Raw genomic sequence first — 27,395 nt, forward strand, 5'->3', positions numbered from 1 at the left:
TGTTGGTCAACATTTACCATTGGCATACTGTTGTTTGTAATTTAGCCGTTGAAATACAGGTGCTAACCCAACATGTTAGAATTGCCAGTGAAGAAAAGTAAAGTTACCTTCAGGCTTTAGGAACCTCTCTTGCCAATGCTAAGAACTGCTTCAATTTTAGAAAAAGAAACTTCTGATTATCTTTGACACGTTTTAAAGGATTAGGAAAAAGATGAAAAGCAGCTTACGGCCATACCTCTCTGGTTCCGCCCGATCTCGTCTGATCTCGGAAGCTAAGCAGAGCAGGGCCTGGTTAGTACCTGGATGGAAGACCGCCTGGGAATCCCAGGTGCCGTAAGCTTTTTAACTTCTCTCTCTGAAAGCCGCCCAGCGCCGTAGATTGTACACCTACACAATTGTAAAAAAAAATTCACATTGTAGAAGAGATGCAATAGGAAGAAGATGAAAGGTGGCTTACGTCCATACCATCGTCAGGCCATTTGAGGTGGCGGGGACTGCAATGGCCATTCACCGATTGGCTGGGACTCCTGGGCGGGTCTTCTCTAGTCCATCCAATTTTCGGCATGGGATGTCACAGCCTTCTTTGCATACCCTTATTTAACCCACACAAAGATGCCAACGGCAGGCGTGTCATAATTCATTGACGCATTATAAAGGATTAGGAAAAAGATAAAAAGCAGCTTACGGCCATACCTCTCTGGTTCCGCCCGATCTCGTCTGATCTCGGAAGCTAAGCAGAGCAGGGCCTGGTTAGTACCTGGATGGAAGACCGCCTGGGAATCCCAGGTGCCGTAAGCTTTTTCACTTCTCTCTCCGAAAGCCGCCGAGCGCCGCAGATTGTACACCTGTTTTAACGTTGGATATGAAAGGAAATTAGACAATATTATCCAAAATGATTCCGTTTCATGATTGCTAAATTAGTGTTGGTCAACATTTACCATTGGCATACTGTTGTTTGTAATTTAGCCGTTGAAATACAGGTGCTAACCCAACATGTTAGAATTGCCAGTGAAGAAAAGTAAAGTTACCTTCAGGCTTTAGGAACCTCTCTTGCCAATGCTAAGAACTGCTTCAATTTTAGAAAAAGAAACTTCTGATTATCTTTGACACGTTTTAAAGGATTAGGAAAAAGATGAAAAGCAGCTTACGGCCATACCTCTCTGGTTCCGCCCGATCTCGTCTGATCTCGGAAGCTAAGCAGAGCAGGGCCTGGTTAGTACCTGGATGGAAGACCGCCTGGGAATCCCAGGTGCCGTAAGCTTTTTAACTTCTCTCTCTGAAAGCCGCCCAGCGCCGTAGATTGTACACCTACACAATTGTAAAAAAAAATTCACATTGTAGAAGAGATGCAATAGGAAGAAGATGAAAGGTGGCTTACGTCCATACCATCGTCAGGCCATTTGAGGTGGCGGGGACTGCAATGGCCATTCACCGATTGGCTGGGACTCCTGGGCGGGTCTTCTCTAGTCCATCTAATTTTCGGCATGGGATGTCACAGCCTTCTTTGCATACCCTTATTTAACCCACACAAAGATGCCAACGGCAGGCGTGTCATAATTCATTGACGCATTATAAAGGATTAGGAAAAAGATAAAAAGCAGCTTACGGCCATACCTCTCTGGTTCCGCCCGATCTCGTCTGATCTCGGAAGCTAAGCAGAGCAGGGCCTGGTTAGTACCTGGATGGAAGACCGCCTGGGAATCCCAGGTGCCGTAAGCTTTTTCACTTCTCTCTCCGAAAGCCGCCGAGCGCCGCAGATTGTACACCTGTTTTAACGTTGGATATGAAAGGAAATTAGACAATATTATCCAAAATGATTCGGTTTCATGATTGCTAAATTAGTGTTGGTCAACATTTACCATTGGCATACTGTTGTTTGTAATTTAGCCGTTGAAATACAGGTGCTAACCCAACATGTTAGAATTGCCAGTGAAGAAAAGTAAAGTTACCTTCAGGCTTTAGGAACCTCTCTTGCCAATGCTAAGAACTGCTTCAATTTTAGAAAAAGAAACTTCTGATTATCTTTGACACGTTTTAAAGGATTAGGAAAAAGATGAAAAGCAGCTTACGTCCATACCTCTCTGGTTCCGCCCGATCTCGTCTGTTCTCGGAAGCTAAGCAGAGCAGGGCCTGGTTAGTACCTGGATGGAAGACCGCCTGGGAATCCCAGGTGCCGTAAGCTTTTTCACTTCTCTCTGAAAGCTGCAGAGCGCCGCAGATTGTACACCTACAAATTACAAAAAGTATATCACATTGTTGAAGAGATGCATGTTTATTGTTGTTTTAACGTTGGATATGAAAGGCATTTAGACAATATTATCAAATATGATTCCGTTTCATGGTTGCTAAATTAGTGTTGATCAACATTTAACAATTGGCATACTTTTGTTTGTAATTTAGCCGTTGAAATACAGGTGCTAACCAAACATGTTAGATTTACCAGTGAAGAAAAGTAAAGTTCCCTTTAGGTTTTAGGAACCTCTCTTGCCAATGCTAAGAACTGCTTCAATTTTAGAAAAAGAAACTTCTGATTATCTTTGACACGTTTTAAAGGATTAGGAAAAAGTTGAAAAGCAGCTTACCGCCATACCTCTCTGGTACCGCCCGATCTCGTCTGATCTCGGAAGCTAAGCAGAGCAGGGCCTGGTTAGTACCTGGATGGAAGACCGCCTGGGAATCCCAGGTGCCGTAAGCTTTTTCACTTCTCTCTCTGAAAGCCGCCCAGCGCCGTAGCTTGTACACCTACACAATTGTAAAAAGTTGATCACATTGTAGAAGAGATGCAATAGGAAGAAGATGAAAGGTGGCTTACGTCCATACCATCGTCAGGCCATTTGAGGTGGCGGGGACTGCAATGGCCATCCACCGATTGGCTGGGACTCCTGGGCGGGTCTTCTCTAGTCCATCCAATTTTCGCCATAGGATGTCACAGCCTTCTTTGCATACCCTTATTTAACCCACACAAAGATGCCAACGGCAGGCGTGACATAATTTTTTGACGCATTATAAAGGATTAGGAAAAAGATAAAAAGCAGCTTACGGCCATACCTCTCTGGTTCCGCCCGATCTCGTCTGATCTCGGAAGCTAAGCAGAGCAGGGCCTGGTTAGTACCTGGATGGAAGACCGCCTGGGAATCCCAGGTGCCGTAAGCTTTTTCACTTCTCTCTCCGAAAGCCGCCGAGCGCCGCAGATTGTACACCTGTTTTAACGTTGGATATGAAAGGAAATTAGACAATATTATCCAAAATGATTCGGTTTCATGATTGCTAAATTAGTGTTGGTCAACATTTACGATTGGCATACTGTTGTTTGTAATTTAGCCGTTGAAATACAGGTGCTAACCCAACATGTTAGAATTGCCAGTGAAGAAAAGTAAAGTTACCTTCAGGCTTTAGGAACCTCTCTTGCCAATGCTAAGAACTGCTTCAATTTTAGAAAAAGAAACTTCTGATTATCTTTGACACGTTTTAAAGGATTAGGAAAAAGATGAAAAGCAGCTTACGTCCATACCTCTCTGGTTCCGCCCGATCTCGTCTGTTCTCGGAAGCTAAGCAGAGCAGGGCCTGGTTAGTACCTGGATGGAAGACCGCCTGGGAATCCCAGGTGCCGTAAGCTTTTTCACTTCTCTCTCTGAAAGCCGCCCAGAGCCGTAGATTGTACACCTACACAATTGTAAAAAAAATTTCACATTGTAGAAGAGATGCAATAGGAAGAAGATGAAAGGTGGCTTACGTCCGTACCATCGTCAGGCCATTTGAGGTGGCGGGGACTGCAATGGCCATTCACCGATTGGCTGGGACTCCTGGGCGGGTCTTCTCTAGTCCATCCAATTTTCGGCTTGGGATGTCACAGCCTTCTTTGCATACCCTTATTTAACCCACACAAAGATGCCAACGGCTGGCGTGTCATAATTCATTGACGCATTATAAAGGATTAGGAAAAAGATAAAAAGCAGCTTACGGCCATACCTCTCTGGTTCCGCCCGATCTCGTCTGATCTCGGAAGCTAAGCAGAGCAGGGCCTGGTTAGTACCTGGATGGAAGACCGCCTGGGAATCCCAGGTGCCGTAAGCTTTTTCACTTCTCTCTCCGAAAGCCGCCGAGCGCCGCAGATTGTACACCTGTTTTAACGTTGGATATGAAAGGAAATTAGACAATATTATCCAAAATGATTCCGTTTCATGATTGCTAAATTAGTGTTGGTCAACATTTACGATTGGCATACTGTTGTTTGTAATTTAGCCGTTGAAATACAGGTGCTAACCCAACATGTTAGAATTGCCAGTGAAGAAAAGTAAAGTTACCTTCAGGCTTTAGGAACCTCTCTTGCCAATGCTAAGAACTGCTTCAATTTTAGAAAAAGAAACTTCTGATTATCTTTGACACGTTTTAAAGGATTAGGAAAAAGATGAAAAGCAGCTTACGTCCATACCTCTCTGGTTCCGCCCGATCTCGTCTGTTCTCGGAAGCTAAGCAGAGCAGGGCCTGGTTAGTACCTGGATGGAAGACCGCCTGGGAATCCCAGGTGCCGTAAGCTTTTTCACTTCTCTCTCTGAAAGCCGCCCAGCGCCGTAGATTGTACACCTACACAATTGTAAAAAAAATTTCACATTGTAGAAGAGATGCAATAGGAAGAAGATGAAAGGTGGCTTACGTCCGTACCATCGTCAGGCCATTTGAGGTGGCGGGGACTGCAATGGCCATTCACCGATTGGCTGGGACTCCTGGGCGGGTCTTCTCTAGTCCATCCAATTTTCGGCATGGGATGTCACAGCCTTCTTTGCATACCCTTATTTAACCCACACAAAGATGCCAACGGCAGGCGTGTCATAATTCATTGACGCATTATAAAGGATTAGGAAAAAGATAAAAAGCAGCTTACGGCCATACCTCTCTGGTTCCGCCCGATCTCGTCTGATCTCGGAAGCTAAGCAGAGCAGGGCCTGGTTAGTACCTGGATGGAAGACCGCCTGGGAATCCCAGGTGCCGTAAGCTTTTTCACTTCTCTCTCCGAAAGCCGCCGAGCGCCGCAGATTGTACACCTGTTTTAACGTTGGATATGAAAGGAAATTAGACAATATTATCCAAAATGATTCGGTTTCATGATTGCTAAATTAGTGTTGGTCAACATTTACGATTGGCATACTGTTGTTTGTAATTTAGCCGTTGAAATACAGGTGCTAACCCAACATGTTAGAATTGCCAGTGAAGAAAAGTAAAGTTACCTTCAGGCTTTAGGAACCTCTCTTGCCAATGCTAAGAACTGCTTCAATTTTAGAAAAAGAAACTTCTGATTATCTTTGACACGTTTTAAAGGATTAGGAAAAAGATGAAAAGCAGCTTACGTCCATACCTCTCTGGTTCCGCCCGATCTCGTCTGTTCTCGGAAGCTAAGCAGAGCAGGGCCTGGTTAGTACCTGGATGGAAGACCGCCTGGGAATCCCAGGTGCCGTAAGCTTTTTCACTTCTCTCTCTGAAAGCCGCCCAGCGCCGTAGATTGTACACCTACACAATTGTAAAAAAAATTTCACATTGTAGAAGAGATGCAATAGGAAGAAGATGAAAGGTGGCTTACGTCCGTACCATCGTCAGGCCATTTGAGGTGGCGGGGACTGCAATGGCCATTCACCGATTGGCTGGGACTCCTGGGCGGGTCTTCTCTAGTCCATCCAATTTTCGGCTTGGGATGTCACAGCCTTCTTTGCATACCCTTATTTAACCCACACAAAGATGCCAACGGCTGGCGTGTCATAATTCATTGACGCATTATAAAGGATTAGGAAAAAGATAAAAAGCAGCTTACGGCCATACCTCTCTGGTTCCGCCCGATCTCGTCTGATCTCGGAAGCTAAGCAGAGCAGGGCCTGGTTAGTACCTGGATGGAAGACCGCCTGGGAATCCCAGGTGCCGTAAGCTTTTTCACTTCTCTCTCCGAAAGCCGCCGAGCGCCGCAGATTGTACACCTGTTTTAACGTTGGATATGAAAGGAAATTAGACAATATTATCCAAAATGATTCCGTTTCATGATTGCTAAATTAGTGTTGGTCAACATTTACGATTGGCATACTGTTGTTTGTAATTTAGCCGTTGAAATACAGGTGCTAACCCAACATGTTAGAATTGCCAGTGAAGAAAAGTAAAGTTACCTTCAGGCTTTAGGAACCTCTCTTGCCAATGCTAAGAACTGCTTCAATTTTAGAAAAAGAAACTTCTGATTATCTTTGACACGTTTTAAAGGATTAGGAAAAAGATGAAAAGCAGCTTACGTCCATACCTCTCTGGTTCCGCCCGATCTCGTCTGTTCTCGGAAGCTAAGCAGAGCAGGGCCTGGTTAGTACCTGGATGGAAGACCGCCTGGGAATCCCAGGTGCCGTAAGCTTTTTCACTTCTCTCTCTGAAAGCCGCCCAGCGCCGTAGATTGTACACCTACACATTTGTAAAAAAAATTTCACATTGTAGAAGAGATGCAATAGGAAGAAGATGAAAGGTGGCTTACGTCCGTACCATCGTCAGGCCATTTGAGGTGGCGGGGACTGCAATGGCCATTCACCGATTGGCTGGGACTCCTGGGCGGGTCTTCTCTAGTCCATCCAATTTTCGGCATGGGATGTCACAGCCTTCTTTGCATACCCTTATTTAACCCACTCAAAGATGCCAACGGCTGGCGTGTCATAATTCATTGACGCATTATAAAGGATTAGGAAAAAGATAAAAAGCAGCTTACGGCCATACCTCTCTGGTTCCGCCCGATCTCGTCTGATCTCGGAAGCTAAGCAGAGCAGGGCCTGGTTAGTACCTGGATGGAAGACCGCCTGGGAATCCCAGGTGCCGTAAGCTTTTTCACTTCTCTCTCCGAAAGCCGCCGAGCGCCGCAGATTGTACACCTGTTTTAACGTTGGATATGAAAGGAAATTAGACAATATTATCCAAAATGATTCCGTTTCATGATTGCTAAATTAGTGTTGGTCAACATTTACGATTGGCATACTGTTGTTTGTAATTTAGCCGTTGAAATACAGGTGCTAACCCAACATGTTAGAATTGCCAGTGAAGAAAAGTAAAGTTACCTTCAGGCTTTAGGAACCTCTCTTGCCAATGCTAAGAACTGCTTCAATTTTAGAAAAAGAAACTTCTGATTATCTTTGACACGTTTTAAAGGATTAGGAAAAAGATGAAAAGCAGCTTACGTCCATACCTCTCTGGTTCCGCCCGATCTCGTCTGTTCTCGGAAGCTAAGCAGAGCAGGGCCTGGTTAGTACCTGGATGGAAGACCGCCTGGGAATCCCAGGTGCCGTAAGCTTTTTCACTTCTCTCTCTGAAAGCCGCCCAGCGCCGTAGATTGTACACCTACACAATTGTAAAAAAAATTTCACATTGTAGAAGAGATGCAATAGGAAGAAGATGAAAGGTGGCTTACGTCCGTACCATCGTCAGGCCATTTGAGGTGGCGGGGACTGCAATGGCCATTCACCGATTGGCTGGGACTCCTGGGCGGGTCTTCTCTAGTCCATCCAATTTTCGGCATGGGATGTCACAGCCTTCTTTGCATACCCTTATTTAACCCACTCAAAGATGCCAACGGCTGGCGTGTCATAATTCATTGACGCATTATAAAGGATTAGGAAAAAGATAAAAAGCAGCTTACGGCCATACCTCTCTGGTTCCGCCCGATCTCGTCTGATCTCGGAAGCTAAGCAGAGCAGGGCCTGGTTAGTACCTGGATGGAAGACCGCCTGGGAATCTCAGGTGCCGTAAGCTTTTTCACTTCTCTCTCCGAAAGCCGCCGAGCGCCGCAGATTGTACACCTGTTTTAACGTTGGATATGAAAGGAAATTAGACAATATTATCCAAAATGATTCCGTTTCATGATTGCTAAATTAGTGTTGGTCAACATTTACCATTGGCATACTGTTGTTTGTAATTTAGCCGTTGAAATACAGGTGCTAACCCAACATGTTAGAATTGCCAGTGAAGAAAAGTAAAGTTACCTTCAGGCTTTAGGAACCTCTCTTGCCAATGCTAAGAACTGCTTCAATTTTAGAAAAAGAAACTTCTGATTATCTTTGACACGTTTTAAAGGATTAGGAAAAAGATGAAAAGCAGCTTACGTCCATACCTCTCTGGTTCCGCCCGATCTCGTCTGATCTCGGAAGCTAAGCAGAGCAGGGCCTGGTTAGTACCTGGATGGAAGACCGCCTGGGAATCCCAGGTGCCGTAAGCTTTTTCACTTCTCTCTCTGAAAGCCGCCCAGCGCCGTAGATTGTACACCTACACAATTGTAAAAAAAAATTCACATTGTAGAAGAGATGCAATAGGAAGAAGATGAAAGGTGGCTTACGTCCATACCATCGTCAGGCCATTTGAGGTGGCGGGGACTGCAATGGCCATTCACCGATTGGCTGGGACTCCTGGGCGGGTCTTCTCTAGTCCATCCAATTTTCGGCATGGGATGTCACAGCCTTCTTTGCATACCCTTATTTAACCCACACAAAGATGCCAACGGCAGGCGTGTCATAATTCATTGACGCATTATAAAGGATTAGGAAAAAGATAAAAAGCAGCTTACGGCCATACCTCTCTGGTTCCGCCCGATCTCGTCTGATCTCGGAAGCTAAGCAGAGCAGGGCCTGGTTAGTACCTGGATGGAAGACCGCCTGGGAATCTCAGGTGCCGTAAGCTTTTTCACTTCTCTCTCCGAAAGCCGCCGAGCGCCGCAGATTGTACACCTGTTTTAACGTTGGATATGAAAGGAAATTAGACAATATTATCCAAAATGATTCCGTTTCATGATTGCTAAATTAGTGTTGGTCAACATTTACTATTGGCATACTGTTGTTTGTAATTTAGCCGTTGAAATACAGGTGCTAACCCAACATGTTAGAATTGCCAGTGAAGAAAAGTAAAGTTACCTTCAGGCTTTAGGAACCTCTCTTGCCAATGCTAAGAACTGCTTCAATTTTAGAAAAAGAAACTTCTGATTATCTTTGACACGTTTTAAAGGATTAGGAAAAAGATGAAAAGCAGCTTACGGCCATACCTCTCTGGTTCCGCCCGATCTGGTCTGATCTCGGAAGCTAAGCAGAGCAGGGCCTGGTTAGTACCTGGATGGAAGACCGCCTGGGAATCCCAGGTGCCGTAAGCTTTTTAACTTCTCTCTCTGAAAGCCGCCCAGCGCCGTAGATTGTACACCTACACAATTGTAAAAAAAAATTCACATTGTAGAAGAGATGCAATAGGAAGAAGATGAAAGGTGGCTTACGTCCATACCATCGTCAGGCCATTTGAGGTGGCGGGGACTGCAATGGCCATTCACCGATTGGCTGGGACTCCTGGGCGGGTCTTCTCTAGTCCATCCAATTTTCGGCATGGGATGTCACAGCCTTCTTTGCATACCCTTATTTAACCCACACAAAGATGCCAACGGCAGGCGTGTCATAATTCATTGACGCATTATAAAGGATTAGGAAAAAGATAAAAAGCAGCTTACGGCCATACCTCTCTGGTTCCGCCCGATCTCGTCTGATCTCGGAAGCTAAGCAGAGCAGGGCCTGGTTAGTACCTGGATGGAAGACCGCCTGGGAATCCCAGGTGCCGTAAGCTTTTTCACTTCTCTCTCCGAAAGCCGCCGAGCGCCGCAGATTGTACACCTGTTTTAACGTTGGATATGAAAGGAAATTAGACAATATTATCCAAAATGATTCCGTTTCATGATTGCTAAATTAGTGTTGGTCAACATTTACGATTGGCATACTGTTGTTTGTAATTTAGCCGTTGAAATACAGGTGCTAACCCAACATGTTAGAATTGCCAGTGAAGAAAAGTAAAGTTACCTTCAGGCTTTAGGAACCTCTCTTGCCAATGCTAAGAACTGCTTCAATTTTAGAAAAAGAAACTTCTGATTATCTTTGACACGTTTTAAAGGATTAGGAAAAAGATGAAAAGCAGCTTACGGCCATACCTCTCTGGTTCCGCCCGATCTCGTCTGTTCTCGGAAGCTAAGCAGAGCAGGGCCTGGTTAGTACCTGGATGGAAGACCGCCTGGGAATCCCAGGTGCCGTAAGCTTTTTCACTTCTCTCTCTGAAAGCCGCCCAGCGCCGTAGATTGTACACCTACACAATTGTAAAAAAAATTTCACATTGTAGAAGAGATGCAATAGGAAGAAGATGAAAGGTGGCTTACGTCCGTACCATCGTCAGGCCATTTGAGGTGGCGGGGACTGCAATGGCCATTCACCGATTGGCTGGGACTCCTGGGCGGGTCTTCTCTAGTCCATCCAATTTTCGGCATGGGATGTCACAGCCTTCTTTGCATACCCTTATTTAACCCACTCAAAGATGCCAACGGCTGGCGTGTCATAATTCATTGACGCATTATAAAGGATTAGGAAAAAGATAAAAAGCAGCTTACGGCCATACCTCTCTGGTTCCGCCCGATCTCGTCTGATCTCGGAAGCTAAGCAGAGCAGGGCCTGGTTAGTACCTGGATGGAAGACCGCCTGGGAATCTCAGGTGCCGTAAGCTTTTTCACTTCTCTCTCCGAAAGCCGCCGAGCGCCGCAGATTGTACACCTGTTTTAACGTTGGATATGAAAGGAAATTAGACAATATTATCCAAAATGATTCCGTTTCATGATTGCTAAATTAGTGTTGATCAACATTTACGATTGGCATACTGTTGTTTGTAATTTAGCCGTTGAAATACAGGTGCTAACCCAACATGTTAGAATTGCCAGTGAAGAAAAGTAAAGTTACCTTCAGGCTTTAGGAACCTCTCTTGCCAATGCTAAGAACTGCTTCAATTTTAGAAAAAGAAACTTCTGATTATCTTTGACACGTTTTAAAGGATTAAGAAAAAGATGAAAAGCAGCTTACGTCCATACCTCTCTGGTTCCGCCCGATCTCGTCTGATCTCGGAAGCTAAGCAGAGCAGGGCCTGGTTAGTACCTGGATGGAAGACCGCCTGGGAATCCCAGGTGCCGTAAGCTTTTTCACTTCTCTCTCTGAAAGCCGCCCAGCGCCGTAAATTGTACACCTACACAATTGTAAAAAAAAATTCACATTGTAGAAGAGATGCAATAGGAAGAAGATGAAAGGTGGCTTACGTCCGTACCATCGTCAGGCCATTTGAGGTGGCGGGGACTGCAATGGCCATTCACCGATTGGCTGGGACTCCTGGGCGGGTCTTCTCTAGTCCATCCAATTTTCGGCTTGGGATGTCACAGCCTTCTTTGCATACCCTTATTTAACCCACACAAAGATGCCAACGGCTGGCGTGTCATAATTCATTGACGCATTATAAAGGATTAGGAAAAAGATAAAAAGCAGCTTACGGCCATACCTCTCTGGTTCCGCCCGATCTCGTCTGATCTCGGAAGCTAAGCAGAGCAGGGCCTGGTTAGTACCTGGATGGAAGACCGCCTGGGAATCCCAGGTGCCGTAAGCTTTTTCACTTCTCTCTCCGAAAGCCGCCGAGCGCCGCAGATTGTACACCTGTTTTAACGTTGGATATGAAAGGAAATTAGACAATATTATCCAAAATGATTCCGTTTCATGATTGCTAAATTAGTGTTGGTCAACATTTACCATTGGCATACTGTTGTTTGTAATTTAGCCGTTGAAATACAGGTGCTAACCCAACATGTTAGAATTGCCAGTGAAGAAAAGTAAAGTTACCTTCAGGCTTTAGGAACCTCTCTTGCCAATGCTAAGAACTGCTTCAATTTTAGAAAAAGAAACTTCTGATTATCTTTGACACGTTTTAAAGGATTAGGAAAAAGATGAAAAGCAGCTTACGTCCATACCTCTCTGGTTCCGCCCGATCTCGTCTGATCTCGGAAGCTAAGCAGAGCAGGGCCTGGTTAGTACCTGGATGGAAGACCGCCTGGGAATCCCAGGTGCCGTAAGCTTTTTCACTTCTCTCTCTGAAAGCCGCCCAGCGCCGTAGATTGTACACCTACACAATTGTAAAAAAAAATTCACATTGTAGAAGAGATGCAATAGGAAGAAGATGAAAGGTGGCTTACGTCCATACCATCGTCAGGCCATTTGAGGTGGCGGGGACTGCAATGGCCATTCACCGATTGGCTGGGACTCCTGGGCGGGTCTTCTCTAGTCCATCCAATTTTCGGCATGGGATGTCACAGCCTTCTTTGCATACCCTTATTTAACCCACACAAAGATGCCAACGGCAGGCGTGTCATAATTCATTGACGCATTATAAAGGATTAGGAAAAAGATAAAAAGCAGCTTACGGCCATACCTCTCTGGTTCCGCCCGATCTCGTCTGATCTCGGAAGCTAAGCAGAGCAGGGCCTGGTTAGTACCTGGATGGAAACCGCCTGGGAATCTCAGGTGCCGTAAGCTTTTTCACTTCTCTCTCCGAAAGCCGCCGAGCGCCGCAGATTGTACACCTGTTTTAACGTTGGATATGAAAGGAAATTAGACAATATTATCCAAAATGATTCCGTTTCATGATTGCTAAATTAGTGTTGGTCAACATTTACTATTGGCATACTGTTGTTTGTAATTTAGCCGTTGAAATACAGGTGCTAACCCAACATGTTAGAATTGCCAGTGAAGAAAAGTAAAGTTACCTTCAGGCTTTAGGAACCTCTCTTGCCAATGCTAAGAACTGCTTCAATTTTAGAAAAAGAAACTTCTGATTATCTTTGACACGTTTTAAAGGATTAGGAAAAAGATGAAAAGCAGCTTACGGCCATACCTCTCTGGTTCCGCCCGATCTGGTCTGATCTCGGAAGCTAAGCAGAGCAGGGCCTGGTTAGTACCTGGATGGAAGACCGCCTGGGAATCCCAGGTGCCGTAAGCTTTTTAACTTCTCTCTCTGAAAGCCGCCCAGCGCCGTAGATTGTACACCTACACAATTGTAAAAAAAAATTCACATTGTAGAAGAGATGCAATAGGAAGAAGATGAAAGGTGGCTTACGTCCATACCATCGTCAGGCCATTTGAGGTGGCGGGGACTGCAATGGCCATTCACCGATTGGCTGGGACTCCTGGGCGGGTCTTCTCTAGTCCATCCAATTTTCGGCATGGGATGTCACAGCCTTCTTTGCATACCCTTATTTAACCCACACAAAGATGCCAACGGCAGGCGTGTCATAATTCATTGACGCATTATAAAGGATTAGGAAAAAGATAAAAAGCAGCTTACGGCCATACCTCTCTGGTTCCGCCCGATCTCGTCTGATCTCGGAAGCTAAGCAGAGCAGGGCCTGGTTAGTACCTGGATGGAAGACCGCCTGGGAATCCCAGGTGCCGTAAGCTTTTTCACTTCTCTCTCCGAAAGCCGCCGAGCGCCGCAGATTGTACACCTGTTTTAACGTTGGATATGAAAGGAAATTAGACAATATTATCCAAAATGATTCCGTTTCATGATTGCTAAATTAGTGTTGGTCAACATTTACGATTGGCATACTGTTGTTTGTAATTTAGCCGTTGAAATACAGGTGCTAACCCAACATGTTAGAATTGCCAGTGAAGAAAAGTAAAGTTACCTTCAGGCTTTAGGAACCTCTCTTGCCAATGCTAAGAACTGCTTCAATTTTAGAAAAAGAAACTTCTGATTATCTTTGACACGTTTTAAAGGATTAGGAAAAAGATGAAAAGCAGCTTACGTCCATACCTCTCTGGTTCCGCCCGATCTCGTCTGATCTCGGAAGCTAAGCAGAGCAGGGCCTGGTTAGTACCTGGATGGAAGACCGCCTGGGAATCCCAGGTGCCGTAGGCTTTTTCACTTCTCTCTCTGAAAGCCGCCCAGCGCCGTAGATTGTACACCTACACAATTGTAAAAAAAAATTCACATTGTAGAAGAGATGCAATAGGAAGAAGATGAAAGGTGGCTTACGTCCATACCATCGTCAGGCCATTTGAGGTGGCGGGGACTGCAATGGCCATTCACCGATTGGCTGGGACTCCTGGGCGGGTCTTCTCTAGTCCATCCAATTTTCGGCATGGGATGTCACAGCCTTCTTTGCATACCCTTATTTAACCCACACAAAGATGCCAACGGCAGGCGTGTCATAATTCATTGACGCATTATAAAGGATTAGGAAAAAGATAAAAAGCAGCTTACGGCCATACCTCTCTGGTTCCGCCTGATCTCGTCTGATCTCGGAAGCTAAGCAGAGCAGGGCCTGGTTAGTACCTGGATGGAAGACCGCCTGGGAATCCCAGGTGCCGTAAGCTTTTTCACTTCTCTCTCCGAAAGCCGCCGAGCGCCGCAGATTGTACACCTGTTTTAACGTTGGATATGAAAGGAAATTAGACAATATTATCCAAAATGATTCCGTTTCATGATTGCTAAATTAGTGTTGGTCAACATTTACGATTGGCATACTGTTGTTTGTAATTTAGCCGTTGAAATACAGGTGCTAACCCAACATGTTAGAATTGCCAGTGAAGAAAAGTAAAGTTACCTTCAGGCTTTAGGAACCTCTCTTGCCAATGCTAAGAACTGCTTCAATTTTAGAAAAAGAAACTTCTGATTATCTTTGACACGTTTTAAAGGATTAGGAAAAAGATGAAAAGCAGCTTACGGCCATACCTCTCTGGTTCCGCCCGATCTGGTCTGATCTCGGAAGCTAAGCAGAGCAGGGCCTGGTTAGTACCTGGATGGAAGACCGCCTGGGAATCCCAGGTGCCGTAAGCTTTTTAACTTCTCTCTCTGAAAGCCGCCCAGCGCCGTAGATTGTACACCTACACAATTGTAAAAAAAAAATCACATTGTAGAAGAGATGCAATAGGAAGAAGATGAAAGGTGGCTTACGTCCATACCATCGTCAGGCCATTTGAGGTGGCGGGGACTGCAATGGCCATTCACCGATTGGCTGGGACTCCTGGGCGGGTCTTCTCTAGTCCATCCAATTTTCGGCATGGGATGTCACAGCCTTCTTTGCATACCCTTATTTAACCCACACAAAGATGCCAACGGCAGGCGTGTCATAATTCATTGACGCATTATAAAGGATTAGGAAAAAGATAAAAAGCAGCTTACGGCCATACCTCTCTGGTTCCGCCCGATCTCGTCTGATCTCGGAAGCTAAGCAGAGCAGGGCCTGGTTAGTACCTGGATGGAAGACCGCCTGGGAATCCCAGGTGCCGTAAGCTTTTTCACTTCTCTCTCCGAAAGCCGCCGAGCGCCGCAGATTGTACACCTGTTTTAACGTTGGATATGAAAGGAAATTAGACAATATTATCCAAAATGATTCCGTTTCATGATTGCTAAATTAGTGTTGGTCAACATTTACGATTGGCATACTGTTGTTTGTAATTTAGCCGTTGAAATACAGGTGCTAACCCAACATGTTAGAATTGCCAGTGAAGAAAAGTAAAGTTACCTTCAGGCTTTAGGAACCTCTCTTGCCAATGCTAAGAACTGCTTCAATTTTAGAAAAAGAAACTTCTGATTATCTTTGACACGTTTTAAAGGATTAGGAAAAAGATGAAAAGCAGCTTACGTCCATACCTCTCTGGTTCCGCCCGATCTCGTCTGATCTCGGAAGCTAAGCAGAGCAGGGCCTGGTTAGTACCTGGATGGAAGACCGCCTGGGAATCCCAGGTGCCGTAAGCTTTTTCACTTCTCTCTCTGAAAGCCGCCCAGCGCCGTAGATTGTACACCTACACAATTGTAAAAAAAAATTCACATTGTAGAAGAGATGCAATAGGAAGAAGATGAAAGGTGGCTTACGTCCATACCATCGTCAGGCCATTTGAGGTGGCGGGGACTGCAATGGCCATTCACCGATTGGCTGGGACTCCTGGGCGGGTCTTCTCTAGTCCATCCAATTTTCGGCATGGGATGTCACAGCCTTCTTTGCATACCCTTATTTAACCCACACAAAGATGCCAACGGCAGGCGTGTCATAATTCATTGACGCATTATAAAGGATTAGGAAAAAGATAAAAAGCAGCTTACGGCCATACCTCTCTGGTTCCGCCTGATCTCGTCTGATCTCGGAAGCTAAGCAGAGCAGGGCCTGGTTAGTACCTGGATGGAAGACCGCCTGGGAATCCCAGGTGCCGTAAGCTTTTTCACTTCTCTCTCCGAAAGCCGCCGAGCGCCGCAGATTGTACACCTGTTTTAACGTTGGATATGAAAGGAAATTAGACAATATTATCCAAAATGATTCCGTTTCATGATTGCTAAATTAGTGTTGGTCAACATTTACGATTGGCATACTGTTGTTTGTAATTTAGCCGTTGAAATACAGGTGCTAACCCAACATGTTAGAATTGCCAGTGAAGAAAAGTAAAGTTACCTTCAGGCTTTAGGAACCTCTCTTGCCAATGCTAAGAACTGCTTCAATTTTAGAAAAAGAAACTTCTGATTATCTTTGACACGTTTTAAAGGATTAGGAAAAAGATGAAAAGCAGCTTACGGCCATACCTCTCTGGTTCCGCCCGATCTGGTCTGATCTCGGAAGCTAAGCAGAGCAGGGCCTGGTTAGTACCTGGATGGAAGACCGCCTGGGAATCCCAGGTGCCGTAAGCTTTTTAACTTCTCTCTCTGAAAGCCGCCCAGCGCCGTAGATTGTACACCTACACAATTGTAAAAAAAAAATCACATTGTAGAAGAGATGCAATAGGAAGAAGATGAAAGGTGGCTTACGTCCATACCATCGTCAGGCCATTTGAGGTGGCGGGGACTGCAATGGCCATTCACCGATTGGCTGGGACTCCTGGGCGGGTCTTCTCTAGTCCATCCAATTTTCGGCATGGGATGTCACAGCCTTCTTTGCATACCCTTATTTAACCCACACAAAGATGCCAACGGCAGGCGTGTCATAATTCATTGACGCATTATAAAGGATTAGGAAAAAGATAAAAAGCAGCTTACGGCCATACCTCTCTGGTTCCGCCCGATCTCGTCTGATCTCGGAAGCTAAGCAGAGCAGGGCCTGGTTAGTACCTGGATGGAAGACCGCCTGGGAATCCCAGGTGCCGTAAGCTTTTTCACTTCTCTCTCCGAAAGCCGCCGAGCGCCGCAGATTGTACACCTGTTTTAACGTTGGATATGAAAGGAAATTAGACAATATTATCCAAAATGATTCCGTTTCATGATTGCTAAATTAGTGTTGGTCAACATTTACCATTGGCATACTGTTGTTTGTAATTTAGCCGTTGAAATACAGGTGCTAACCCAACATGTTAGAATTGCCAGTGAAGAAAAGTAAAGTTACCTTCAGGCTTTAGGAACCTCTCTTGCCAATGCTAAGAACTGCTTCAATTTTAGAAAAAGAAACTTCTGATTATCTTTGACACGTTTTAAAGGATTAGGAAAAAGATGAAAAGCAGCTTACGTCCATACCTCTCTGGTTCCGCCCGATCTCGTCTGATCTCGGAAGCTAAGCAGAGCAGGGCCTGGTTAGTACCTGGATGGAAGACCGCCTGGGAATCCCAGGTGCCGTAAGCTTTTTCACTTCTCTCTCTGAAAGCCGCCCAGCGCCGTAGATTGTACACCTACACAATTGTAAAAAAAAATTCACATTGTAGAAGAGATGCAATAGGAAGAAGATGAAAGGTGGCTTACGTCCATACCATCGTCAGGCCATTTGAGGTGGCGGGGACTGCAATGGCCATTCACCGATTGGCTGGGACTCCTGGGCGGGTCTTCTCTAGTCCATCCAATTTTCGGCATGGGATGTCACAGCCTTCTTTGCATACCCTTATTTAACCCACACAAAGATGCCAACGGCAGGCGTGTCATAATTCATTGACGCATTATAAAGGATTAGGAAAAAGATAAAAAGCAGCTTACGGCCATACCTCTCTGGTTCCGCCCGATCTCGTCTGATCTCGGAAGCTAAGCAGAGCAGGGCCTGGTTAGTACCTGGATGGAAGACCGCCTGGGAATCCCAGGTGCCGTAAGCTTTTTCACTTCTCTCTCCGAAAGCCGCCGAGCGCCGCAGATTGTACACCTGTTTTAACGTTGGATATGAAAGGAAATTAGACAATATTATCCAAAATGATTCCGTTTCATGATTGCTAAATTAGTGTTGGTCAACATTTACGATTGGCATACTGTTGTTTGTAATTTAGCCGTTGAAATACAGGTGCTAACCCAACATGTTAGAATTGCCAGTGAAGAAAAGTAAAGTTACCTTCAGGCTTTAGGAACCTCTCTTGCCAATGCTAAGAACTGCTTCAATTTTAGAAAAAGAAACTTCTGATTATCTTTGACACGTTTTAAAGGATTAGGAAAAAGATGAAAAGCAGCTTACGTCCATACCTCTCTGGTTCCGCCCGATCTCGTCTGATCTCGGAAGCTAAGCAGAGCAGGGCCTGGTTAGTACCTGGATGGAAGACCGCCTGGGAATCCCAGGTGCCGTAAGCTTTTTCACTTCTCTCTCTGAAAGCCGCCCAGCGCCGTAGATTGTACACCTACACAATTGTAAAAAAAAAATCACATTGTAGAAGAGATGCAATAGGAAGAAGATGAAAGGTGGCTTACGTCCATACCATCGTCAGGCCATTTGAGGTGGCGGGGACTGCAATGGCCGTTCACCGATTGGCTGGGACTCCTGGGCGGGTCTTCTCTAGTCCATCCAATTTTCGGCATGGGATGTCACAGCCTTCTTTGCATACCCTTATTTAACCCACACAAAGATGCCAACGGCAGGCGTGTCATAATTCATTGACGCATTATAAAGGATTAGGAAAAAGATAAAAAGCAGCTTACGGCCATACCTCTCTGGTTCCGCCCGATCTGGTCTGATCTCGGAAGCTAAGCAGAGCAGGGCCTGGTTAGTACCTGGATGGAAGACCGCCTGGGAATCCCAGGTGCCGTAAGCTTTTTCACTTCTCTCTCCGAAAGCCGCCGAGCGCCGCAGATTGTACACCTGTTTTAACGTTGGATATGAAAGGAAATTAGACAATATTATCCAAAATGATTCCGTTTCATGATTGCTAAATTAGTGTTGGTCAACATTTACGATTGGCATACTGTTGTTTGTAATTTAGCCGTTGAAATACAGGTGCTAACCCAACATGTTAGAATTGCCAGTGAAGAAAAGTAAAGTTACCTTCAGGCTTTAGGAACCTCTCTTGCCAATGCTAAGAACTGCTTCAATTTTAGAAAAAGAAACTTCTGATTATCTTTGACACGTTTTAAAGGATTAGGAAAAAGATGAAAAGCAGCTTACGGCCATACCTCTCTGGTTCCGCCCGATCTGGTCTGATCTCGGAAGCTAAGCAGAGCAGGGCCTGGTTAGTACCTGGATGGAAGACCGCCTGGGAATCCCAGGGGCCGTAAGCTTTTTAACTTCTCTCTCTGAAAGCCGCCCAGCGCCGTAGATTGTACACCTACACAATTGTAAAAAAAAAATCACATTGTAGAAGAGATGCAATAGGAAGAAGATGAAAGGTGGCTTACGTCCATACCATCGTCAGGCCATTTGAGGTGGCGGGGACTGCAATGGCCATTCACCGATTGGCTGGGACTCCTGGGCGGGTCTTCTCTAGTCCATCCAATTTTCGGCATGGGATGTCACAGCCTTCTTTGCATACCCTTATTTAACCCACACAAAGATGCCAACGGCAGGCGTGTCATAATTCATTGACGCATTATAAAGGATTAGGAAAAAGATAAAAAGCAGCTTACGGCCATACCTCTCTGGTTCCGCCCGATCTCGTCTGATCTCGGAAGCTAAGCAGAGCAGGGCCTGGTTAGTACCTGGATGGAAGACCGCCTGGGAATCCCAGGTGCCGTAAGCTTTTTCACTTCTCTCTCCGAAAGCCGCCGAGCGCCGCAGATTGTACACCTGTTTTAACGTTGGATATGAAAGGAAATTAGACAATATTATCCAAAATGATTCCGTTTCATGATTGCTAAATTAGTGTTGGTCAACATTTACCATTGGCATACTGTTGTTTGTAATTTAGCCGTTGAAATACAGGTGCTAACCCAACATGTTAGAATTGCCAGTGAAGAAAAGTAAAGTTACCTTCAGGCTTTAGGAACCTCTCTTGCCAATGCTAAGAACTGCTTCAATTTTAGAAAAAGAAACTTCTGATTATCTTTGACACGTTTTAAAGGATTAGGAAAAAGATGAAAAGCAGCTTACGTCCATACCTCTCTGGTTCCGCCCGATCTCGTCTGATCTCGGAAGCTAAGCAGAGCAGGGCCTGGTTAGTACCTGGATGGAAGACCGCCTGGGAATCCCAGGTGCCGTAAGCTTTTTCACTTCTCTCTCTGAAAGCCGCCCAGCGCCGTAGATTGTACACCTACACAATTGTAAAAAAAAATTCACATTGTAGAAGAGATGCAATAGGAAGAAGATGAAAGGTGGCTTACGTCCATACCATCGTCAGGCCATTTGAGGTGGCGGGGACTGCAATGGCCATTCACCGATTGGCTGGGACTCCTGGGCGGGTCTTCTCTAGTCCATCCAATTTTCGGCATGGGATGTCACAGCCTTCTTTGCATACCCTTATTTAACCCACACAAAGATGCCAACGGCAGGCGTGTCATAATTCATTGACGCATTATAAAGGATTAGGAAAAAGATAAAAAGCAGCTTACGGCCATACCTCTCTGGTTCCGCCCGATCTCGTCTGATCTCGGAAGCTAAGCAGAGCAGGGCCTGGTTAGTACCTGGATGGAAGACCGCCTGGGAATCCCAGGTGCCGTAAGCTTTTTCACTTCTCTCTCCGAAAGCCGCCGAGCGCCGCAGATTGTACACCTGTTTTAACGTTGGATATGAAAGGAAATTAGACAATATTATCCAAAATGATTCCGTTTCATGATTGCTAAATTAGTGTTGGTCAACATTTACCATTGGCATACTGTTGTTTGTAATTTAGCCGTTGAAATACAGGTGCTAACCCAACATGTTAGAATTGCCAGTGAAGAAAAGTAAAGTTACCTTCAGGCTTTAGGAACCTCTCTTGCCAATGCTAAGAACTGCTTCAATTTTAGAAAAAGAAACTTCTGATTATCTTTGACACGTTTTAAAGGATTAGGAAAAAGATGAAAAGCAGCTTACGTCCATACCTCTCTGGTTCCGCCCGATCTCGTCTGATCTCGGAAGCTAAGCAGAGCAGGGCCTGGTTAGTACCTGGATGGAAGACCGCCTGGGAATCCCAGGTGCCGTAAGCTTTTTCACTTCTCTCTCTGAAAGCCGCCCAGCGCCGTAGATTGTACACCTACACAATTGTAAAAAAAAATTCACATTGTAGAAGAGATGCAATAGGAAGAAGATGAAAGGTGGCTTACGTCCATACCATCGTCAGGCCATTTGAGGTGGCGGGGACTGCAATGGCCATTCACCGATTGGCTGGGACTCCTGGGCGGGTCTTCTCTAGTCCATCCAATTTTCGGCATGGGATGTCACAGCCTTCTTTGCATACCCTTATTTAACCCACACAAAGATGCCAACGGCAGGCGTGTCATAATTCATTGACGCATTATAAAGGATTAGGAAAAAGATAAAAAGCAGCTTACGGCCATACCTCTCTGGTTCCGCCCGATCTGGTCTGATCTCGGAAGCTAAGCAGAGCAGGGCCTGGTTAGTACCTGGATGGAAGACCGCCTGGGAATCCCAGGTGCCGTAAGCTTTTTCACTTCTCTCTCCGAAAGCCGCCGAGCGCCGCAGATTGTACACCTGTTTTAACGTTGGATATGAAAGGCAATTAGACAATATTATCCAAAATGATTCCGTTTCATGATTGCTAAATTAGTGTTGGTCAACATTTACGATTGGCATACTGTTGTTTGTAATTTAGCCGTTGAAATACAGGTGCTAACCCAACATGTTAGAATTGCCAGTGAAGAAAAGTAAAGTTACCTTCAGGCTTTAGGAACCTCTCTTGCCAATGCTAAGAACTGCTTCAATTTTAGAAAAAGAAACTTCTGATTATCTTTGACACGTTTTAAAGGATTAGGAAAAAGATGAAAAGCAGCTTACGGCCATACCTCTCTGGTTCCGCCCGATCTGGTCTGATCTCGGAAGCTAAGCAGAGCAGGGCCTGGTTAGTACCTGGATGGAAGACCGCCTGGGAATCCCAGGTGCCGTAAGCTTTTTAACTTCTCTCTCTGAAAGCCGCCCAGCGCCGTAGATTGTACACCTACACAATTGTAAAAAAAAATTCACATTGTAGAAGAGATGCAATAGGAAGAAGATGAAAGGTGGCTTACGTCCATACCATCGTCAGGCCATTTGAGGTGGCGGGGACTGCAATGGCCATTCACCGATTGGCTGGGACTCCTGGGCGGGTCTTCTCTAGTCCATCCAATTTTCGGCATGGGATGTCACAGCCTTCTTTGCATACCCTTATTTAACCCACACAAAGATGCCAACGGCAGGCGTGTCATAATTCATTGACGCATTATAAAGGATTAGGAAAAAGATAAAAAGCAGCTTACGGCCATACCTCTCTGGTTCCGCCCGATCTCGTCTGATCTCGGAAGCTAAGCAGAGCAGGGCCTGGTTAGTACCTGGATGGAAGACCGCCTGGGAATCCCAGGTGCCGTAAGCTTTTTCACTTCTCTCTCCGAAAGCCGCCGAGCGCCGCAGATTGTACACCTGTTTTAACGTTGGATATGAAAGGAAATTAGACAATATTATCCAAAATGATTCCGTTTCATGATTGCTAAATTAGTGTTGGTCAACATTTACGATTGGCATACTGTTGTTTGTAATTTAGCCGTTGAAATACAGGTGCTAACCCAACATGTTAGAATTGCCAGTGAAGAAAAGTAAAGTTACCTTCAGGCTTTAGGAACCTCTCTTGCCAATGCTAAGAACTGCTTCAATTTTAGAAAAAGAAACTTCTGATTATCTTTGACACGTTTTAAAGGATTAGGAAAAAGATGAAAAGCAGCTTACGTCCATACCTCTCTGGTTCTGCCCGATCTCGTCTGATCTCGGAAGCTAAGCAGAGCAGGGCCTGGTTAGTACCTGGATGGAAGACCGCCTGGGAATCCCAGGTGCCGTAAGCTTTTTCACTTCTCTCTCTGAAAGCCGCCCAGCGCCGTAGATTGTACACCTACACAATTGTAAAAAAAAATTCACATTGTAGAAGAGATGCAATAGGAAGAAGATGAAAGGTGGCTTACGTCCATACCATCGTCAGGCCATTTGAGGTGGCGGGGACTGCAATGGCCATTCACCGATTGGCTGGGACTCCTGGGCGGGTCTTCTCTAGTCCATCCAATTTTCGGCATGGGATGTCACAGCCTTCTTTGCATACCCTTATTTAACCCACACAAAGATGCCAACGGCAGGCGTGTCATAATTCATTGACGCATTATAAAGGATTAGGAAAAAGATAAAAAGCAGCTTACGGCCATACCTCTCTGGTTCCGCCCGATCTCGTCTGATCTCGGAAGCTAAGCAGAGCAGGGCCTGGTTAGTACCTGGATGGAAGACCGCCTGGGAATCCCAGGTGCCGTAAGCTTTTTCACTTCTCTCTCCGAAAGCCGCCGAGCGCCGCAGATTGTACACCTGTTTTAACGTTGGATATGAAAGGAAATTAGACAATATTATCCAAAATGATTCCGTTTCATGATTGCTAAATTAGTGTTGGTCAACATTTACGATTGGCATACTGTTGTTTGTAATTTAGCCGTTGAAATACAGGTGCTAACCCAACATGTTAGAATTGCCAGTGAAGAAAAGTAAAGTTACCTTCAGGCTTTAGGAACCTCTCTTGCCAATGCTAAGAACTGCTTCAATTTTAGAAAAAGAAACTTCTGATTATCTTTGACACGTTTTAAAGGATTAGGAAAAAGATGAAAAGCAGCTTACGTCCATACCTCTCTGGTTCCGCCCGATCTCGTCTGATCTCGGAAGCTAAGCAGAGCAGGGCCTGGTTAGTACCTGGATGGAAGACCGCCTGGGAATCCCAGGTGCCGTAAGCTTTTTCACTTCTCTCTCTGAAAGCCGCCCAGCGCCGTAGATTGTACACCTACACAATTGTAAAAAAAAATTCACATTGTAGAAGAGATGCAATAGGAAGAAGATGAAAGGTGGCTTACGTCCATACCATCGTCAGGCCATTTGAGGTGGCGGGGACTGCAATGGCCATTCACCGATTGGCTGGGACTCCTGGGCGGGTCTTCTCTAGTCCATCCAATTTTCGGCATGGGATGTCACAGCCTTCTTTGCATACCCTTATTTAACCCACACAAAGATGCCAACGGCAGGCGTGTCATAATTCATTGACGCATTATAAAGGATTAGGAAAAAGATAAAAAGCAGCTTACGGCCATACCTCTCTGGTTCCGCCCGATCTCGTCTGATCTCGGAAGCTAAGCAGAGCAGGGCCTGGTTAGTACCTGGATGGAAGACCGCCTGGGAATCCCAGGTGCCGTAAGCTTTTTCACTTCTCTCTCCGAAAGCCGCCGAGCGCCGCAGATTGTACACCTGTTTTAACGTTGGATATGAAAGGAAATTAGACAATATTATCCAAAATGATTCCGTTTCATGATTGCTAAATTAGTGTTGGTCAACATTTACGATTGGCATACTGTTGTTTGTAATTTAGCCGTTGAAATACAGGTGCTAACCCAACATGTTAGAATTGCCAGTGAAGAAAAGTAAAGTTACCTTCAGGCTTTAGGAACCTCTCTTGCCAATGCTAAGAACTGCTTCAATTTTAGAAAAAGAAACTTCTGATTATCTTTGACACGTTTTAAAGGATTAGGAAAAAGATGAAAAGCAGCTTACGTCCATACCTCTCTGGTTCCGCCCGATCTCGTCTGATCTCGGAAGCTAAGCAGAGCAGGGCCTGGTTAGTACCTGGATGGAAGACCGCCTGGGAATCCCAGGTGCCGTAAGCTTTTTCACTTCTCTCTCTGAAAGCCGCCCACCGCCGTAGATTGTACACCTACACAATTGTAAAAAAAAATTCACATTGTAGAAGAGATGCAATAGGAAGAAGATGAAAGGTGGCTTACGTCCATACCATCGTCAGGCCATTTGAGGTGGCGGGGACTGCAATGGCCATTCACCGATTGGCTGGGACTCCTGGGCGGGTCTTCTCTAGTCCATCCAATTTTCGGCATGGGATGTCACAGCCTTCTTTGCATACCCTTATTTAACCCACACAAAGATGCCAACGGCAGGCGTGTCATAATTCATTGACGCATTATAAAGGATTAGGAAAAAGATAAAAAGCAGCTTACGGCCATACCTCTCTGGTTCCGCCCGATCTCGTCTGATCTCGGAAGCTAAGCAGAGCAGGGCCTGGTTAGTACCTGGATGGAAGACCGCCTGGGAATCCCAGGTGCCGTAAGCTTTTTCACTTCTCTCTCCGAAAGCCGCCGAGCGCCGCAGATTGTACACCTGTTTTAACGTTGGATATGAAAGGAAATTAGACAATATTATCCAAAATGATTCCGTTTCATGATTGCTAAATTAGTGTTGGTCAACATTTACGATTGGCATACTGTTGTTTGTAATTTAGCCGTTGAAATACAGGTGCTAACCCAACATGTTAGAATTGCCAGTGAAGAAAAGTAAAGTTACCTTCAGGCTTTAGGAACCTCTCTTGCCAATGCTAAGAACTGCTTCAATTTTAGAAAAAGAAACTTCTGATTATCTTTGACACGTTTTAAAGGATTAGGAAAAAGATGAAAAGCAGCTTACGTCCATACCTCTCTGGTTCCGCCCGATCTCGTCTGTTCTCGGAAGCTAAGCAGAGCAGGGCCTGGTTAGTACCTGGATGGAAGACCGCCTGGGAATCCCAGGTGCCGTAAGCTTTTTCACTTCTCTCACCGAAAGCCGCCGAGCGCCGCAGATTGTACACCTACAAATTACAAAAAGTATATCACATTGTTGAAGAGATGCATGTTTAGTGTTGTTTTAACGTTGGATATGAAAGGCAATTAGACAATATTATCCAAAATGATTCCGTTTCATGGTTGCTAAATTAGTGTTGATCAACATTTAACAATTGGCATACTTTTGTTTGTAATTTAGCCGTTGAAATACAGGTGCTAACCCAACATGTTAGAATTGCCAGTGAAGAAAAGTAAAGTTACCTTCAGGCTTTAGAAACCTCTCTTGCCAATCCTAAGAACTGCTTCAATTTTAGAAAAAGAAACTCTTCTGATTATCTTTGACGCATTATAAAGGATTAGGAAAAAGATAAAAAGCAGCTTACGGCCATACCTCTCTGGTTCCGCCCGATCTCGTCTGATCTCGGAAGCTAAGCAGAGCAGGGCCTGGTTAGTACCTGGATGGAAGACCGCCTGGGAATCCCAGGTGCCGTAAGCTTTTTCACTTCTCTCTCCGAAAGCCGCCGAGCGCCGCAGATTGTACACCTGTTTTAACGTTGGATATGAAAGGAAATTAGACAATATTATCCAAAATGATTCCGTTTCATGATTGCTAAATTAGTGTTGGTCAACATTTACGATTGGCATACTGTTGTTTGTAATTTAGCCGTTGAAATACAGGTGCTAACCCAACATGTTAGAATTGCCAGTGAAGAAAAGTAAAGTTACCTTCAGGCTTTAGGAACCTCTCTTGCCAATGCTAAGAACTGCTTCAATTTTAGAAAAAGAAACTTCTGATTATCTTTGACACGTTTTAAAGGATTAGGAAAAAGATGAAAAGCAGCTTACGTCCATACCTCTCTGGTTCCGCCCGATCTCGTCTGATCTCGGAAGCTAAGCAGAGCAGGGCCTGGTTAGTACCTGGATGGAAGACCGCCTGGGAATCCCAGGTGCCGTAAGCTTTTTCACTTCTCTCTCTGAAAGCCGCCCAGCGCCGTAGATTGTACACCTACACAATTGTAAAAAAAAATTCACATTGTAGAAGAGATGCAATAGGAAGAAGATGAAAGGTGGCTTACGTCCATACCATCGTCAGGCCATTTGAGGTGGCGGGGACTGCAATGGCCATTCACCGATTGGCTGGGACTCCTGGGCGGGTCTTCTCTAGTCCATCCAATTTTCGGCATGGGATGTCACAGCCTTCTTTGCATACCCTTATTTAACCCACACAAAGATGCCAACGGCAGGCGTGTCATAATTCATTGACGCATTATAAAGGATTAGGAAAAAGATAAAAAGCAGCTTACGGCCATACCTCTCTGGTTCCGCCCGATCTCGTCTGATCTCGGAAGCTAAGCAGAGCAGGGCCTGGTTAGTACCTGGATGGAAGACCGCCTGGGAATCCCAGGTGCCGTAAGCTTTTTCACTTCTCTCTCCGAAAGCCGCCGAGCGCCGCAGATTGTACACCTGTTTTAACGTTGGATATGAAAGGAAATTAGACAATATTATCCAAAATGATTCCGTTTCATGATTGCTAAATTAGTGTTGGTCAACATTTACGATTGGCATACTGTTGTTTGTAATTTAGCCGTTGAAATACAGGTGCTAACCCAACATGTTAGAATTGCCAGTGAAGAAAAGTAAAGTTACCTTCAGGC

General features: G+C 45.2%; 59 non-coding genes across 59 annotated transcripts; all 59 read left to right on the forward strand.

The window, feature by feature from the left end:
- Positions 1-221: 221 nt before the first annotated feature.
- On the forward strand, positions 222-340 carry LOC134122496 (5S ribosomal RNA). The gene has a single exon (XR_009954023.1). It is a non-coding gene; the product is annotated as a 5S ribosomal RNA (ribosomal RNA).
- A 339-nt stretch (positions 341-679) lies between these two features.
- On the forward strand, positions 680-798 carry LOC134122498 (5S ribosomal RNA). The gene has a single exon (XR_009954024.1). It is a non-coding gene; the product is annotated as a 5S ribosomal RNA (ribosomal RNA).
- A 344-nt stretch (positions 799-1,142) lies between these two features.
- LOC134122499 (5S ribosomal RNA) lies at positions 1,143-1,261 on the forward strand. Its single transcript, XR_009954025.1, has one exon. It is a non-coding gene; the product is annotated as a 5S ribosomal RNA (ribosomal RNA).
- Positions 1,262-1,600: 339 nt separating this feature from the next.
- On the forward strand, positions 1,601-1,719 carry LOC134122500 (5S ribosomal RNA). Its single transcript, XR_009954026.1, has one exon. It is a non-coding gene; the product is annotated as a 5S ribosomal RNA (ribosomal RNA).
- A 344-nt stretch (positions 1,720-2,063) lies between these two features.
- On the forward strand, positions 2,064-2,182 carry LOC134122140 (5S ribosomal RNA). Its single transcript, XR_009953681.1, has one exon. It is a non-coding gene; the product is annotated as a 5S ribosomal RNA (ribosomal RNA).
- A 394-nt stretch (positions 2,183-2,576) lies between these two features.
- Positions 2,577-2,695, forward strand: LOC134121615 (5S ribosomal RNA). The gene has a single exon (XR_009953156.1). It is a non-coding gene; the product is annotated as a 5S ribosomal RNA (ribosomal RNA).
- Positions 2,696-3,034: 339 nt separating this feature from the next.
- Positions 3,035-3,153, forward strand: LOC134122501 (5S ribosomal RNA). The gene has a single exon (XR_009954027.1). It is a non-coding gene; the product is annotated as a 5S ribosomal RNA (ribosomal RNA).
- A 344-nt stretch (positions 3,154-3,497) lies between these two features.
- On the forward strand, positions 3,498-3,616 carry LOC134122141 (5S ribosomal RNA). The gene has a single exon (XR_009953682.1). It is a non-coding gene; the product is annotated as a 5S ribosomal RNA (ribosomal RNA).
- A 339-nt stretch (positions 3,617-3,955) lies between these two features.
- On the forward strand, positions 3,956-4,074 carry LOC134122502 (5S ribosomal RNA). Its single transcript, XR_009954028.1, has one exon. It is a non-coding gene; the product is annotated as a 5S ribosomal RNA (ribosomal RNA).
- A 344-nt stretch (positions 4,075-4,418) lies between these two features.
- On the forward strand, positions 4,419-4,537 carry LOC134122142 (5S ribosomal RNA). Its single transcript, XR_009953683.1, has one exon. It is a non-coding gene; the product is annotated as a 5S ribosomal RNA (ribosomal RNA).
- A 339-nt stretch (positions 4,538-4,876) lies between these two features.
- LOC134122503 (5S ribosomal RNA) lies at positions 4,877-4,995 on the forward strand. Its single transcript, XR_009954029.1, has one exon. It is a non-coding gene; the product is annotated as a 5S ribosomal RNA (ribosomal RNA).
- Positions 4,996-5,339: 344 nt separating this feature from the next.
- On the forward strand, positions 5,340-5,458 carry LOC134122143 (5S ribosomal RNA). The gene has a single exon (XR_009953684.1). It is a non-coding gene; the product is annotated as a 5S ribosomal RNA (ribosomal RNA).
- A 339-nt stretch (positions 5,459-5,797) lies between these two features.
- LOC134122504 (5S ribosomal RNA) lies at positions 5,798-5,916 on the forward strand. Its single transcript, XR_009954030.1, has one exon. It is a non-coding gene; the product is annotated as a 5S ribosomal RNA (ribosomal RNA).
- A 344-nt stretch (positions 5,917-6,260) lies between these two features.
- LOC134122144 (5S ribosomal RNA) lies at positions 6,261-6,379 on the forward strand. The gene has a single exon (XR_009953685.1). It is a non-coding gene; the product is annotated as a 5S ribosomal RNA (ribosomal RNA).
- A 339-nt stretch (positions 6,380-6,718) lies between these two features.
- Positions 6,719-6,837, forward strand: LOC134122505 (5S ribosomal RNA). The gene has a single exon (XR_009954031.1). It is a non-coding gene; the product is annotated as a 5S ribosomal RNA (ribosomal RNA).
- Positions 6,838-7,181: 344 nt separating this feature from the next.
- Positions 7,182-7,300, forward strand: LOC134122145 (5S ribosomal RNA). Its single transcript, XR_009953686.1, has one exon. It is a non-coding gene; the product is annotated as a 5S ribosomal RNA (ribosomal RNA).
- A 339-nt stretch (positions 7,301-7,639) lies between these two features.
- Positions 7,640-7,758, forward strand: LOC134121471 (5S ribosomal RNA). Its single transcript, XR_009953012.1, has one exon. It is a non-coding gene; the product is annotated as a 5S ribosomal RNA (ribosomal RNA).
- Positions 7,759-8,102: 344 nt separating this feature from the next.
- On the forward strand, positions 8,103-8,221 carry LOC134121667 (5S ribosomal RNA). Its single transcript, XR_009953208.1, has one exon. It is a non-coding gene; the product is annotated as a 5S ribosomal RNA (ribosomal RNA).
- A 339-nt stretch (positions 8,222-8,560) lies between these two features.
- LOC134121472 (5S ribosomal RNA) lies at positions 8,561-8,679 on the forward strand. Its single transcript, XR_009953013.1, has one exon. It is a non-coding gene; the product is annotated as a 5S ribosomal RNA (ribosomal RNA).
- Positions 8,680-9,023: 344 nt separating this feature from the next.
- On the forward strand, positions 9,024-9,142 carry LOC134121880 (5S ribosomal RNA). The gene has a single exon (XR_009953421.1). It is a non-coding gene; the product is annotated as a 5S ribosomal RNA (ribosomal RNA).
- Positions 9,143-9,481: 339 nt separating this feature from the next.
- On the forward strand, positions 9,482-9,600 carry LOC134122507 (5S ribosomal RNA). Its single transcript, XR_009954033.1, has one exon. It is a non-coding gene; the product is annotated as a 5S ribosomal RNA (ribosomal RNA).
- Positions 9,601-9,944: 344 nt separating this feature from the next.
- LOC134121594 (5S ribosomal RNA) lies at positions 9,945-10,063 on the forward strand. Its single transcript, XR_009953135.1, has one exon. It is a non-coding gene; the product is annotated as a 5S ribosomal RNA (ribosomal RNA).
- A 339-nt stretch (positions 10,064-10,402) lies between these two features.
- Positions 10,403-10,521, forward strand: LOC134121473 (5S ribosomal RNA). The gene has a single exon (XR_009953014.1). It is a non-coding gene; the product is annotated as a 5S ribosomal RNA (ribosomal RNA).
- A 344-nt stretch (positions 10,522-10,865) lies between these two features.
- LOC134121669 (5S ribosomal RNA) lies at positions 10,866-10,984 on the forward strand. The gene has a single exon (XR_009953210.1). It is a non-coding gene; the product is annotated as a 5S ribosomal RNA (ribosomal RNA).
- Positions 10,985-11,323: 339 nt separating this feature from the next.
- Positions 11,324-11,442, forward strand: LOC134122508 (5S ribosomal RNA). The gene has a single exon (XR_009954034.1). It is a non-coding gene; the product is annotated as a 5S ribosomal RNA (ribosomal RNA).
- A 344-nt stretch (positions 11,443-11,786) lies between these two features.
- LOC134121670 (5S ribosomal RNA) lies at positions 11,787-11,905 on the forward strand. The gene has a single exon (XR_009953211.1). It is a non-coding gene; the product is annotated as a 5S ribosomal RNA (ribosomal RNA).
- A 339-nt stretch (positions 11,906-12,244) lies between these two features.
- On the forward strand, positions 12,245-12,362 carry LOC134122082 (5S ribosomal RNA). The gene has a single exon (XR_009953623.1). It is a non-coding gene; the product is annotated as a 5S ribosomal RNA (ribosomal RNA).
- A 344-nt stretch (positions 12,363-12,706) lies between these two features.
- On the forward strand, positions 12,707-12,825 carry LOC134121881 (5S ribosomal RNA). The gene has a single exon (XR_009953422.1). It is a non-coding gene; the product is annotated as a 5S ribosomal RNA (ribosomal RNA).
- Positions 12,826-13,164: 339 nt separating this feature from the next.
- LOC134122509 (5S ribosomal RNA) lies at positions 13,165-13,283 on the forward strand. Its single transcript, XR_009954035.1, has one exon. It is a non-coding gene; the product is annotated as a 5S ribosomal RNA (ribosomal RNA).
- Positions 13,284-13,627: 344 nt separating this feature from the next.
- On the forward strand, positions 13,628-13,746 carry LOC134122059 (5S ribosomal RNA). Its single transcript, XR_009953600.1, has one exon. It is a non-coding gene; the product is annotated as a 5S ribosomal RNA (ribosomal RNA).
- A 339-nt stretch (positions 13,747-14,085) lies between these two features.
- Positions 14,086-14,204, forward strand: LOC134121515 (5S ribosomal RNA). Its single transcript, XR_009953056.1, has one exon. It is a non-coding gene; the product is annotated as a 5S ribosomal RNA (ribosomal RNA).
- Positions 14,205-14,548: 344 nt separating this feature from the next.
- Positions 14,549-14,667, forward strand: LOC134121882 (5S ribosomal RNA). The gene has a single exon (XR_009953423.1). It is a non-coding gene; the product is annotated as a 5S ribosomal RNA (ribosomal RNA).
- Positions 14,668-15,006: 339 nt separating this feature from the next.
- On the forward strand, positions 15,007-15,125 carry LOC134122510 (5S ribosomal RNA). The gene has a single exon (XR_009954036.1). It is a non-coding gene; the product is annotated as a 5S ribosomal RNA (ribosomal RNA).
- A 344-nt stretch (positions 15,126-15,469) lies between these two features.
- LOC134121671 (5S ribosomal RNA) lies at positions 15,470-15,588 on the forward strand. The gene has a single exon (XR_009953212.1). It is a non-coding gene; the product is annotated as a 5S ribosomal RNA (ribosomal RNA).
- A 339-nt stretch (positions 15,589-15,927) lies between these two features.
- On the forward strand, positions 15,928-16,046 carry LOC134121516 (5S ribosomal RNA). Its single transcript, XR_009953057.1, has one exon. It is a non-coding gene; the product is annotated as a 5S ribosomal RNA (ribosomal RNA).
- Positions 16,047-16,390: 344 nt separating this feature from the next.
- LOC134121883 (5S ribosomal RNA) lies at positions 16,391-16,509 on the forward strand. The gene has a single exon (XR_009953424.1). It is a non-coding gene; the product is annotated as a 5S ribosomal RNA (ribosomal RNA).
- A 339-nt stretch (positions 16,510-16,848) lies between these two features.
- Positions 16,849-16,967, forward strand: LOC134122511 (5S ribosomal RNA). Its single transcript, XR_009954037.1, has one exon. It is a non-coding gene; the product is annotated as a 5S ribosomal RNA (ribosomal RNA).
- Positions 16,968-17,311: 344 nt separating this feature from the next.
- On the forward strand, positions 17,312-17,430 carry LOC134121672 (5S ribosomal RNA). The gene has a single exon (XR_009953213.1). It is a non-coding gene; the product is annotated as a 5S ribosomal RNA (ribosomal RNA).
- A 339-nt stretch (positions 17,431-17,769) lies between these two features.
- LOC134122512 (5S ribosomal RNA) lies at positions 17,770-17,888 on the forward strand. The gene has a single exon (XR_009954038.1). It is a non-coding gene; the product is annotated as a 5S ribosomal RNA (ribosomal RNA).
- A 344-nt stretch (positions 17,889-18,232) lies between these two features.
- On the forward strand, positions 18,233-18,351 carry LOC134121673 (5S ribosomal RNA). Its single transcript, XR_009953214.1, has one exon. It is a non-coding gene; the product is annotated as a 5S ribosomal RNA (ribosomal RNA).
- Positions 18,352-18,690: 339 nt separating this feature from the next.
- LOC134121884 (5S ribosomal RNA) lies at positions 18,691-18,809 on the forward strand. The gene has a single exon (XR_009953425.1). It is a non-coding gene; the product is annotated as a 5S ribosomal RNA (ribosomal RNA).
- Positions 18,810-19,153: 344 nt separating this feature from the next.
- Positions 19,154-19,272, forward strand: LOC134122093 (5S ribosomal RNA). The gene has a single exon (XR_009953634.1). It is a non-coding gene; the product is annotated as a 5S ribosomal RNA (ribosomal RNA).
- A 339-nt stretch (positions 19,273-19,611) lies between these two features.
- LOC134122513 (5S ribosomal RNA) lies at positions 19,612-19,730 on the forward strand. The gene has a single exon (XR_009954039.1). It is a non-coding gene; the product is annotated as a 5S ribosomal RNA (ribosomal RNA).
- Positions 19,731-20,074: 344 nt separating this feature from the next.
- On the forward strand, positions 20,075-20,193 carry LOC134121674 (5S ribosomal RNA). Its single transcript, XR_009953215.1, has one exon. It is a non-coding gene; the product is annotated as a 5S ribosomal RNA (ribosomal RNA).
- A 339-nt stretch (positions 20,194-20,532) lies between these two features.
- Positions 20,533-20,651, forward strand: LOC134122514 (5S ribosomal RNA). The gene has a single exon (XR_009954040.1). It is a non-coding gene; the product is annotated as a 5S ribosomal RNA (ribosomal RNA).
- A 344-nt stretch (positions 20,652-20,995) lies between these two features.
- On the forward strand, positions 20,996-21,114 carry LOC134121675 (5S ribosomal RNA). The gene has a single exon (XR_009953216.1). It is a non-coding gene; the product is annotated as a 5S ribosomal RNA (ribosomal RNA).
- Positions 21,115-21,453: 339 nt separating this feature from the next.
- LOC134121885 (5S ribosomal RNA) lies at positions 21,454-21,572 on the forward strand. Its single transcript, XR_009953426.1, has one exon. It is a non-coding gene; the product is annotated as a 5S ribosomal RNA (ribosomal RNA).
- A 344-nt stretch (positions 21,573-21,916) lies between these two features.
- Positions 21,917-22,035, forward strand: LOC134121886 (5S ribosomal RNA). The gene has a single exon (XR_009953427.1). It is a non-coding gene; the product is annotated as a 5S ribosomal RNA (ribosomal RNA).
- Positions 22,036-22,374: 339 nt separating this feature from the next.
- LOC134122515 (5S ribosomal RNA) lies at positions 22,375-22,493 on the forward strand. Its single transcript, XR_009954041.1, has one exon. It is a non-coding gene; the product is annotated as a 5S ribosomal RNA (ribosomal RNA).
- Positions 22,494-22,837: 344 nt separating this feature from the next.
- Positions 22,838-22,956, forward strand: LOC134122063 (5S ribosomal RNA). Its single transcript, XR_009953604.1, has one exon. It is a non-coding gene; the product is annotated as a 5S ribosomal RNA (ribosomal RNA).
- Positions 22,957-23,295: 339 nt separating this feature from the next.
- LOC134122516 (5S ribosomal RNA) lies at positions 23,296-23,414 on the forward strand. The gene has a single exon (XR_009954042.1). It is a non-coding gene; the product is annotated as a 5S ribosomal RNA (ribosomal RNA).
- Positions 23,415-23,758: 344 nt separating this feature from the next.
- On the forward strand, positions 23,759-23,877 carry LOC134121676 (5S ribosomal RNA). Its single transcript, XR_009953217.1, has one exon. It is a non-coding gene; the product is annotated as a 5S ribosomal RNA (ribosomal RNA).
- A 339-nt stretch (positions 23,878-24,216) lies between these two features.
- On the forward strand, positions 24,217-24,335 carry LOC134122518 (5S ribosomal RNA). The gene has a single exon (XR_009954044.1). It is a non-coding gene; the product is annotated as a 5S ribosomal RNA (ribosomal RNA).
- A 344-nt stretch (positions 24,336-24,679) lies between these two features.
- Positions 24,680-24,798, forward strand: LOC134121677 (5S ribosomal RNA). The gene has a single exon (XR_009953218.1). It is a non-coding gene; the product is annotated as a 5S ribosomal RNA (ribosomal RNA).
- Positions 24,799-25,137: 339 nt separating this feature from the next.
- Positions 25,138-25,256, forward strand: LOC134122519 (5S ribosomal RNA). Its single transcript, XR_009954045.1, has one exon. It is a non-coding gene; the product is annotated as a 5S ribosomal RNA (ribosomal RNA).
- A 344-nt stretch (positions 25,257-25,600) lies between these two features.
- LOC134122147 (5S ribosomal RNA) lies at positions 25,601-25,719 on the forward strand. The gene has a single exon (XR_009953688.1). It is a non-coding gene; the product is annotated as a 5S ribosomal RNA (ribosomal RNA).
- Positions 25,720-26,117: 398 nt separating this feature from the next.
- LOC134122520 (5S ribosomal RNA) lies at positions 26,118-26,236 on the forward strand. Its single transcript, XR_009954046.1, has one exon. It is a non-coding gene; the product is annotated as a 5S ribosomal RNA (ribosomal RNA).
- A 344-nt stretch (positions 26,237-26,580) lies between these two features.
- Positions 26,581-26,699, forward strand: LOC134121678 (5S ribosomal RNA). Its single transcript, XR_009953219.1, has one exon. It is a non-coding gene; the product is annotated as a 5S ribosomal RNA (ribosomal RNA).
- A 339-nt stretch (positions 26,700-27,038) lies between these two features.
- On the forward strand, positions 27,039-27,157 carry LOC134122521 (5S ribosomal RNA). Its single transcript, XR_009954047.1, has one exon. It is a non-coding gene; the product is annotated as a 5S ribosomal RNA (ribosomal RNA).
- Positions 27,158-27,395: the final 238 nt, after the last annotated feature.

The sequence above is a fragment of the Pungitius pungitius genome, unplaced genomic scaffold (assembly GCF_949316345.1).
Source record: "Pungitius pungitius unplaced genomic scaffold, fPunPun2.1 scaffold_28, whole genome shotgun sequence".
Taxonomy (NCBI): Eukaryota; Metazoa; Chordata; class Actinopteri; order Perciformes; family Gasterosteidae; genus Pungitius; species Pungitius pungitius.